Below are 10,558 nucleotides of genomic sequence, written 5' to 3'. Positions count from 1 at the left end.
TATAAGGCATGTTACTCCTCCCTCATTATTTGTTCAACTAAAATCATATCTTAATGAATGGATTTCATGGTAATATTGTGGTATTATTGGGTTTTGAAATATATGTTTGGGGGGTTTTGTTGTTTATGGTTTGATATTGTTTTCCCATGTTTTAATTATGGTTTTCATGTTATATATATGGTTTTGAACATGTTATAGCATGGTAATGGTCAATTGATACTTGGTTTTGATTTTGGAAACTATATGCCCTCAATATGTTTGTTAAAATGCCTATGAGAATGATTTTGACACATAGTTTGACTATTATTGAAAACTTTGCATTGCACAATATGGTAATGGAACCCAAATTGGTTTGATTGGTTTTAAATTTTTTGAAAAGGCCTTAGTATACATGTCTTTGGTTTAATTGGAAATCTTGTGGGGTACATGGGAATCCCTTGAGTATTGCTGTAAGACCCCGCAAAGTCCTAGTCATTTCAATGGCATTATTTTCGATCCTTAAGACCTTAGATTGTCAATTTTTAAATTCATTCATCATCAGGGATATCAATAGGTCATCTTGGGTGATTTTTTGAATTTTTAGACATCGTTTGAGTCATTTTTTGATGACTAAAATTGCAAGCCAATGCGATCTTGACTCGTCGCGTTGGCTATCACGTTGTACCCATCAACCCGATGCATCGGTGATCGCGTCGATCTTATCGACGCGGCGTGTCACCTATTGCATCACTAGGCTAGTTTTTCTCATTAACTTACAAGTTTTCAAGGGAATTTAGGTCCTTTTTCCCTCACCCAATACAGCCAAAACACAAAATTAAGCTCCCTAAAGGGCAAAATACATTTATTCTTCACAAATCCTCTCAAGAACAAAACCCTAGGTTCATCAAGTTCAAGTTCAGGTTCCAAGAAATCCCCAACAATCTTCATGAAACCAACAATCAAGATATGTTAGGTGTTCATCCTTGGGTTTTCTTCCACCCTTGGAGTTCAAGAACCCTTTTTAAAAGTACAAGTTAATAGATTCATGATTTACATTAGCAAATTTGGTTGTATTCATGTTTGTGTTGTTGTATGGGTTTCAATCCAAGATTTAATTGTAAGTTTCATGAAAATAAGATAGAATGTGTGTTGATTGATGTAATTCCCATGTCAAAACCCTTGAAAATGCAAGTTAAAGTGTAGTCATGATGCTTATGTGTTGCTCATTATCATGTGCGTTAATTATGCTCCCCAAGTGTTTGATAGAATGTCCATGTGAATTGAATAGTGTAATCATGACATGTTTGCATGTGTTCTCATTCATGTACAAGTTCATGACATCCAAGTGTTTGACAAAATATCACAGTGATTGAATTGTGAACAATTGACTATTGCTATGTTTTCAAGATTTGCTATATTTTATTATTGATACTATCGAGTCCTGGGGGTATTTATTACCCAAAATCTAGTTGTTTACTAAGTTACAGTAGTTATAGAATAATCCCAGTAAAGGTCAAGAACAGTAGTACTCCGTCAGTTAACAAAACTCAGTGAAGTCAATCCAATTCGGTTAGTCAACATGATCAGTATCAGTTCAGTCAAGCCTAGTACAGTCTAGAAGTTAGTTCAGTATCAATTCAGTTGGGAGTAGGATTCAACACTGAGAGAACCCAGGGATGGGGGCATTCTTTCTAGCAGAGGGTTTGACCCTTAGTAGCAGTCCCTACATTATAGAATTATGTAGCCAGCATAGGGTAAGTCGTCCTCATACCAGACTAGGATTGACGCAATCATATATATAAATTTCATGAGTCTTCCTACCATATTAGGGTTGACCCAGCATTGTTAGTATTATGTGGCAAGGTGCTAACACCCTTCTAACTAGGGTCACAGGTTGGACTCCAAATAAGACTCCAAATTAGTCTATATCGGGGTACGTCGGTTAGATGAACACTCCCACAGTTACAGTTTCAGTCTCAGTATTCAGTCAAGAACTCAGTCACTTTTATAGAGCCATGGCTATCTGTTATCAGTTACTCAGCCATTAGAATTCAGTACTCAGCTTTAGTACAATCTCATATACATGATGTATACCGATATGCGCAGTATAGCATGTTTAGTATATTCAGTAGTTAGAGTTTTGCATGTACTCTCATCCAGTTACTTTATGATGTTCATTCAGTTAGTTATCATCTCATGCATATGAACCCATGTATATCATACTTACCTCACTTAGCATACCAGTACATTTGACATACTAATGCATACTCTCTTTTGCACTATAATGTCTCATATCATAGGTTTGGACGCTCAGGTTCCTGACTGTACTTAGCAGCTCAGGTTATCAGCAATAGATATAGTAGTGAGTCCTCATATTTTGAGGATAGAGTTTATTTATTTCAGTATTTTAAGAGTTCAGTAGTTAGTTCAGTCAGAGTTAGTTTGGGATTTGTCCCACCAACCCCATATTCAGATAGTTAGAGGCTTTCGGACTAGAATTGTCAATTATTTAGTTTTCATATATTATTATTAGTTATACTAGTATTATTTTAGTATTTTGAGAACCTTATGGCTTTTTTATATTTCTTCCACTTATATGTATTTCAGTATTATATTCAGTCCTCACAGTAGGTACCATTCATGGGTTAGCTTGTGGTCTTTTGGGGTCGTAAGCACCGTGTGACGTCTAGAGTGTGATCTCAACGCGTTACAGTTAGATAATGACATTGCTTGCAAGATATAATCTAAATTACATTACCACTTCATAATTCCTTAATAATAAACTATTGGAATTGGTGGTTTGGTTATGTGCTAAAGGTTTTAATTGGGTGATAATGGCGGGTTGTGATAGCTAACTGTAAAGGTGTGAGTTCAATGGATGAACATTGAAAACTCATGTTTATTGACATGAGTGTTGGTCATGGAAACCATATACTTGTGGGGTAAATGGGAATTCCCTAAGTTTATAACTGTATATATGTATCATAGAGGGCGAAGGGCACACGAAATCCTCAGCCCTTATATATCTTCGATTCATACGGCTACATATACTAGGGCTCGTTCAGGGGGTAATAATGGACCCATATAGCCCGTGGGTGGTTTTAGGATGGTTAAGATACACAGTCCAGGTTAAGGTTTTAAATGCATGCTAAACCTGATTCTCTTTTCGGCATGGTATATATGTATGTATGTGATTGCACATGATTATTTACTTTTGTTTTTTAATAATGGCATTACTTTATCCTTACTCCTAAGTACATGCTAGAGTTCACTCGCTAACCCACCTTCGGCCTTTGTATCCCCATGCGATGCAAGAACCGTCCATACTACTCTTCCTACTCATTGATCTTGGATTCAGGGATAGCTTTGTGTCAGATTGAAGTGGTGAGATTCCATACTCTGGAAGACTCCATTTCATGCTTGGACTTCTTTACTTTACCTTTTTTTATTGGATATTGGTTTTGGCTATGGTCAGGGGAATATCCCTATCGGATGTTCTTTGTTTTCAGATAGAGGCTTTGTGTGACTACTGTGGTCATGGGAGGTATTGGTATTAGTGTCATCCTTGGCATTGGTATTGGTATTTGGGTTAACGTCGGTTGGATATTTGATTGGATTGTTGGTTGGTGATGGTTATGGATTCTATTATTGTCATTGAGTATTAATTATTCTATCTTGTTATATCTTCAGAATTTATCTAACATAGGGTGCAGGGTAGTTATGGTTGGGCATTGGGGGTGGTCTTTATTTCCAGTTAAGCTTGAGGAACCCAACACGACTAGGCCCTGGTTCGGGTCGTATCATCTACTCTCCTTACTTTTTTTATTTCGTCCCTCCACTCTATGGTCAATTTGTTTTGGGACTAATATTTCTCATAAATTTCATGATGATTTAGAATAGTACACACATGCAAGAATAATCACATTCTTGATAAATATATAAACCAACAATAAAACCATAATTACACAATCATGTCTGTAGACTCAACTCTAGAATGAGGGTGTGTAGCCGCTCATAGTCTTACAAAGAATCACAAGAATGGAATTCATAAGTAAAAACTACAAGATAAATAATGTAATAAAGAAAACCCTATTTGGAGCCTCCCTCATGTGTTTTATCTCCCCAAAGTCGCCCAAGGTATTTAGAATGGAAGCAAAGTGTCCTATTTAAGTGTAGGATGAGTTTTGTCCAAAAAATAACACAAGGTCATGGCACGCTCTTATCGCGGAGGTCAATGGGCATGCCACACTCTTATCATGCATGCACACTGTTTTGTGCCATTGAATATTATGTACAAAGGTATGGCACACTCTTATCATGGAGGACAGGGAGTGTGGCATGCTCTTGTGCTTAAATTTCCAATTCTCCACTATGGTGTAGTCTCTTCACTTTACTTCATGTCTCATGCATTGTAGATGCATTTCCAACTCTTCTAAATCTCATTTTACTTCCCGATATTGCTCCTAAAAACATTAGTGGACTCCTACAACATCATATAACAAGCATTTGCTTATACAACACAAAAGTGTTTATCAAAGTACACTAGAACAAGCATAGCTTAGGCTAGCACCTCTAGTTTTCTTGTCTATATTTTATTCGATCATTTTGATTCTTAAATTGTTTCGAATGCACCTTAAACACTCTAAACGTGTTATTCAATGCATAAATGCACAATTACACTCTTAATTACTCATTAATCACATCAAGAAGTCCTCAAAATAAGATAAACACCCATAGATATTGGCACTTAAGTGTCTAAATATGCTAAGATCACCACCCCACACTTAAAGACTTGTTCATCCTTAAAAAACTATTTACGCTACGCATGATCAAGGAAGAATCTAACATTACTATATGAACTAAGACACTCACTCTAGCATTAGAATGACTACATGAATGGAAAGTTCCAAATTAAGCATGTCATATTACAATTGAAAACTCATGAATGCTCCTTCAAAACTTCCTAACCTTAAGAATTGATTTTTGCAAGTTGTCAATCTCATACATATTACTCAACAAAGAGATCATACAAGTCACCTAACCATCATCAAACATGTTCCCCTACTACAAGAGAGTCATCCAGAATCACTCAGTAATATGCAATTTATAACAAGAATGGGTGTAAGAATCAATTTTTTCTTACTCTCACAAAGAATTCACATGTCACATAAGATGAACCATAAGCTTGCCTTAGTGTGGTACTCTTAATATCAGAACATCAAGGCTCAAGATCAAGTAGGACTTTGATGGTTGTAATGAAACTTAAGAGACAAGTAGGAAATATTCTAGCCAGTAATGATGACTATCTTCCCTAAGCGTTTTAATGCATCACACTTAACATTGAACTCCTCTCTATTCAACCAAATTTTTCACCATTTTTTTATCTTTCCACTACTCTTTTGTTTTACCCCATCTATTTAATCTAGTTCACACATATTATGTAGGAAGTATTTGCTATCAATACATGATTCACTTTTGATTAATTTTTCTTTTTATTACATTTCTCCCACAACGTAACTTTTTAACTCATCAATAACTATTATTTTGGGGATTCACCTTCACTTTTCCTTACTCTCCTTAAAATCTCAATCTTTTAACTAAAGTGCATAGGATCTTGGGATTAACGTATGGTCAATTGAAAAAAAAATTGATAAGCTACATATGAGGATATAAAAGAATAGGCTAGGGGTAGATAAAGAAGGTATAAATGTGGCTATCAAGGAAATACCTATTCTTTGTTTCCCTTTGCAAACACACCAGACAAGTTCTGGACATCATAATGAAGTATGAAATGTAACAAAAACCTCTCTCACATAGGGCACATGGATAAATAGAGAAGGATCTCTATAGACTCTCAACCAAGTAATAGAAAGAATTCAAAATTAAGCCAACATCGCATAATAGTCATATAAATGAGCCTAGGAGTCTCAAAAATAGTCATTCAACTTATTCCACATGCTTTCACATTCAACACCAACTTGCATCACGTAATCATACATAGCACTTAGAAAGAGCACCTTAATTATTCGTAATGACAAAAAAATTAAAATTACTCCTACAAAATAAAAAAAGGATACTAGGTTCAAAGGGCTCCTCCTTGAAAAATAATTGAAAATAAAAATAAGGGGGGAAGGGGTGAAGTGTGCTCCTGCGAGAAAGACACCAACCAAAACTAATAAGAAAAAAAGGTAAAATCTTTTTTTAATTTTTGAAAATTTAGTCAAAAGATATAAAATAAATTAAAAAATAGAAATCATATATCAACACTTCACCCTAAACAATCGAAAGATCCCTGACCCATCACTTAAAATTACTCCTATAAGATCAAAGTGGAATACTGAGTTCAAAGGGCTATCCTCAAAAAAGAATCAAAAATAAAAACGAAAGAGTGGGTGAAGTGTGCACCTACTGGAAAAACACCAAAAAACTAACAAGAAACAAATGTAAAATCTTTTTATAATTTTCTTTAAATATAGTCAAAACAATAAAATAAATAAAAACGGAAATTTATAGCACCATTTCAACATAAACAATCATAATATCCCCCACCCCACACTTAAAATCAAACTTTGTCCCCAAAGTACAAATAAAAGCAATGACAAAAATACTTCTTGAGGCCTCTAGGCCTAGCTAGTAGCATCATGACTATCAACAGGGTCGGGAGGACCTCACACTCAGTTTCTGCCAAGCTCCTTAGCTTAGATCTCCGATACTCAGACTTTCCTTACCCTTGTTAACTCAAAAAAACACCAATGATACCAAAGAAAAACTAAAAAAAAAAAAGTAAAAATAATTATTTTAACTTGGGTTGTCTCCCACAAAACACTTGATTTATTATCATGGTACGACTCAAACTCACAACGCTTATCTACAGTCTCTCATCCTCTTCCTCCTACTCAGAGCCTTTCTTTTTTTTTTTAACCTTTTGAGTGCCTACTCTCAAGGTCTGCATCTCTTTCTATGTTTTTCCTTACAGGCTTCTCTTTACATTTCTTAATTTTTGGCATAATAATTGATCTAGGCAACTCCAGGAGAGTGTCCGAAGAGGTCATTGGATATTTACACTCCTCCACCCATAATTATCCACTTCCATAGCTATTATCATGCACTAATATTTGTAGTGTGATGGTGTGTTAATTTATTTGTACACTCTGAAGACCACCTCTTCATCATTCAATCTCATTTTTAGAGTACCCTCTCTCACATTTATCAGTGCTCCTCTCATTTTTGAGAATGGAAGTCCTAATATGATTGGCACTCTATTATTTGCATCATATTCAAGAATAATAAAATTAGTAGGAATAATAAACTTACCAACCTTAATAAGAACATTCTCTATCATTCCTCGGCAACTGCTCTTGTTCTATCAGCCAGTTGGAGCACCAATGAATATAGCCTCAATTTTCCTAACCCAAGAGTGTTAAATATTGAAAGGGACATCAAGTTGATGTTTTTACTTAAATCACTCAAAGCATGAACTACATCACTGTCACCAATTTGTATAGAGAAAGTGAAACTCCCAAGGTCCTTGAGTTCTTGGGCATCTTGCTCATTACTACTGTTCTGCACTCCTCAGTAATTTCTACCATCTCAATGCCACCGAGCTTTTTTTTATTTTCATTGTATCTTTCAAGTACTTAGTGTTGTCTGAACGTGTCAAAGAACTTCATAAAACACGCATCCTCTTTAGCCATTTAAAGCTTCTAAGGAAATGGTGGTGCTGGTCTCTCTAGTGTATACTCAGTTGTCTTGGCTTTTGGGTACTCAGGATTCCCTAAATTTTTAGTCTTTTTGTCTTTCACTTTACTATCATTAGCTTATTATAAGACTAACTCTACCTATACCTCTTGATTTTTCTTTGGCGGTCTATTAATCAAGTCTCTACCACTCCAAAGGATGATTTCCATTACTTTCTTTGGATTTTCTTTATCATAAAGCAAACCCCTTTGAGGTCTTGTGTTCTGTGTCTGATTTAAATGCCCCAACTATGTAAACATATTCTTCTGAGCTAGTTGCTGATTTTTTAATTTCTACAACCATTTGTTCCTTGTTGGACAGGATCTTTTTCAATGTAATTTCAATATTGTTGTCTTGAGTATTATCCAAAATGCTCTACTACTTCTAAAACTGTTGATTTGGATCCTGATTATTGCCCCTGAGTAATTAGACTGATTATGCCAACTATAGTTTTAGGCATTACCATAGTTTATATTTATCTTTGATGTGTTGCCAACAAAATTAACGAACTCTGGAGTGTGAACCTAGCATTAAGCATCAGTGATATCTAAATCCGCCTATACAAGAGGTGGTGAAGAAAGAGATCATTAATTGGTTAGATACTGGTGTAGTTTATCCTATTACCTACAATAAGTGGGTGAGTCTGGTTCAAGGGTTGAATAACTGAATGAGAAAAATGAGTCACTTCCCATAAGACCATTTACAAAATGGAGAGTTTGTATCTATTATCAGAAGCTGAATATTCGGATATAGAAGGATCACTTTTTTATGACATTTATGGACCAGATATTAGACCGTCTTGCAAGAAGAGGATGGTATTGTTTTCTTGATAGTGATTTGGGATATAATTATAGTTCTATTTTTCTTGAGAATCAAGAGAAAACCACTTTCACTTATTGATATGCACATTTACATTCAAGAGGATTCCTTTCAGACTTTGTAATGCTCCCGCCAAATTTTAGTATTATATGATGTCTATCTTTTCTGATATGATGTAGGATACTATAGAGGTCTTTATGGATGATTTATCAATTATGGGTGACTCATTTGAAGACTATTTGGCTCACCTGGCTAATGTAGTTGAGAGATGTGAGGTGGTTTTGAATTAGGAGAAGTGTCATTTCATGGTTAAATATGGGATAGTTCTTGGGCACAAGATTACAAAGAAGGGGATAAAGGTCTACAGGGCTAAAATTGAGGTGATTGAAAAATTTCCTCCAACAATTTTTATGAAATGAATTCAAAGTTTCTTAAGTCATGTAGGGTTTTATAAGTAGTTTAACAAGGAATTTTCTAAGATTGCAAATCCACTATACGAGTTATTAGAGAAGAAGGTGAAGTTTATGCTTGATGATACTTGTCTCAAGGCCTTTAAATGCTTAAATGAGAGGTTGATTTCTACTTCGATCATTGTGTCTCCAAATTAGACCCTTCTATTTAAGGTGATGTTTGATTCCAGTGGTTTGGCCTTAAGCGTTTTCCTAGGCCAAAGATGTGAGAATATACCTCATCCTATCTATTATGCCAGCAAAGCACTCAACCTCACACAAAAAATTATGCGATTACTAAACAGGATTTGCTTGAGGTAGTGTTTGCTTTTGAGAAGTTTTGGTCCTATTTGATTGGGATCAAATTCATTGTACACACTAACCATACCGTTCTTAGGTACCTTATGGTAAATAAGAATACTTAGCCTAGATTGATACAACTGGTACTATTGCTGCAATAGATTGACTTTGAGGTTAAGGACCATAAGGGCATAGAAAATTAGTTTGTAGACCATCTATTCCACCTAGAAGATAAGGTGATTCTTAAATTAAGGGATGAGCTTGAGATTGATGGTACTTTTCCAAATAAGCGGGTTTTGTTAGCAACACAAGACTTAATCCCTTGGTTTCCTGATTTTCCAATTATTTAGCAAGTGATCTCATGTTAATGATTTACGCATGAGGTATGAAATTTTATTCTAGGATAAGCCTTACTTATTTTGGATGAGTGTGGATAGGGTGATTTGGAGGTGTATTTTCAAAGTTAGATGATGAGCATTCTTGATTCCTGTCATTTATCTCCAATTGGGGGACACCATGGTGGTACTCGTATGACCCAAAATATTCTGCAGTGTGGTTATAAAGATTCACATAATTATGCTCAGGCCTACGACCAATGTAAGTGGTAAGGAAATATCTCACAGAAGCATGAGCTCCCCATGACACCTATTTTTGAGATATAGTTGTTTAATGTATGGAGAGTTGATATCATGGGTCCATTTGTCAGCTTACATGGCATGAAATATATTTTAGTCCCAGTCGAATATATATCAAAGTGGGTGGAAACAGTTGTGCTTCCCAATAGTGAGGGTCAAAGAATCACAATATTTTTTAAGAAGAAAATTTGCTATTGATTTGGTACTCCATATGCTATCATTAGTGATGGTGGGTCCCATTTCTAAAATTGTCTATTAAACGCCCTACTTAAGAAATATAGTGTGAAAAATAAGGTGGCAACACCTTACTATCCGTAGGAAAGAGGGTAGGTTCAGGTCTCTAATCGTGAGATCAACTCTATTTTGTTGGAGAATATGAATGCCAACCAGACTAATTGATCGATAAACCTAGATGATGCACTTTGGGCCTACCAGAAATTTTATAAAACTTCTATAGGTGCTTCTTTTTATCTGCTTGTGTACGGAGAGGCATGCCACTTGCCAGTCAAACTTGAGCATAAGGTACTATGGGTGTTAAAGAAGCTAAATTTTGAGTGAAGTGATGTCGCACACTTGAGAACGGACAATGTGAATGAGTTAGATGAATTCTACTTCTATGCTTATGAAAGTTTAACCTTG

This window comes from Capsicum annuum, chromosome 9 (genome assembly GCF_002878395.1).
Source record: "Capsicum annuum cultivar UCD-10X-F1 chromosome 9, UCD10Xv1.1, whole genome shotgun sequence".
Taxonomy (NCBI): domain Eukaryota; kingdom Viridiplantae; phylum Streptophyta; class Magnoliopsida; order Solanales; family Solanaceae; genus Capsicum; species Capsicum annuum.
The sequence above is the reverse complement of the archived record's forward strand: the minus strand, read 5'-3'. Positions refer to the sequence as shown.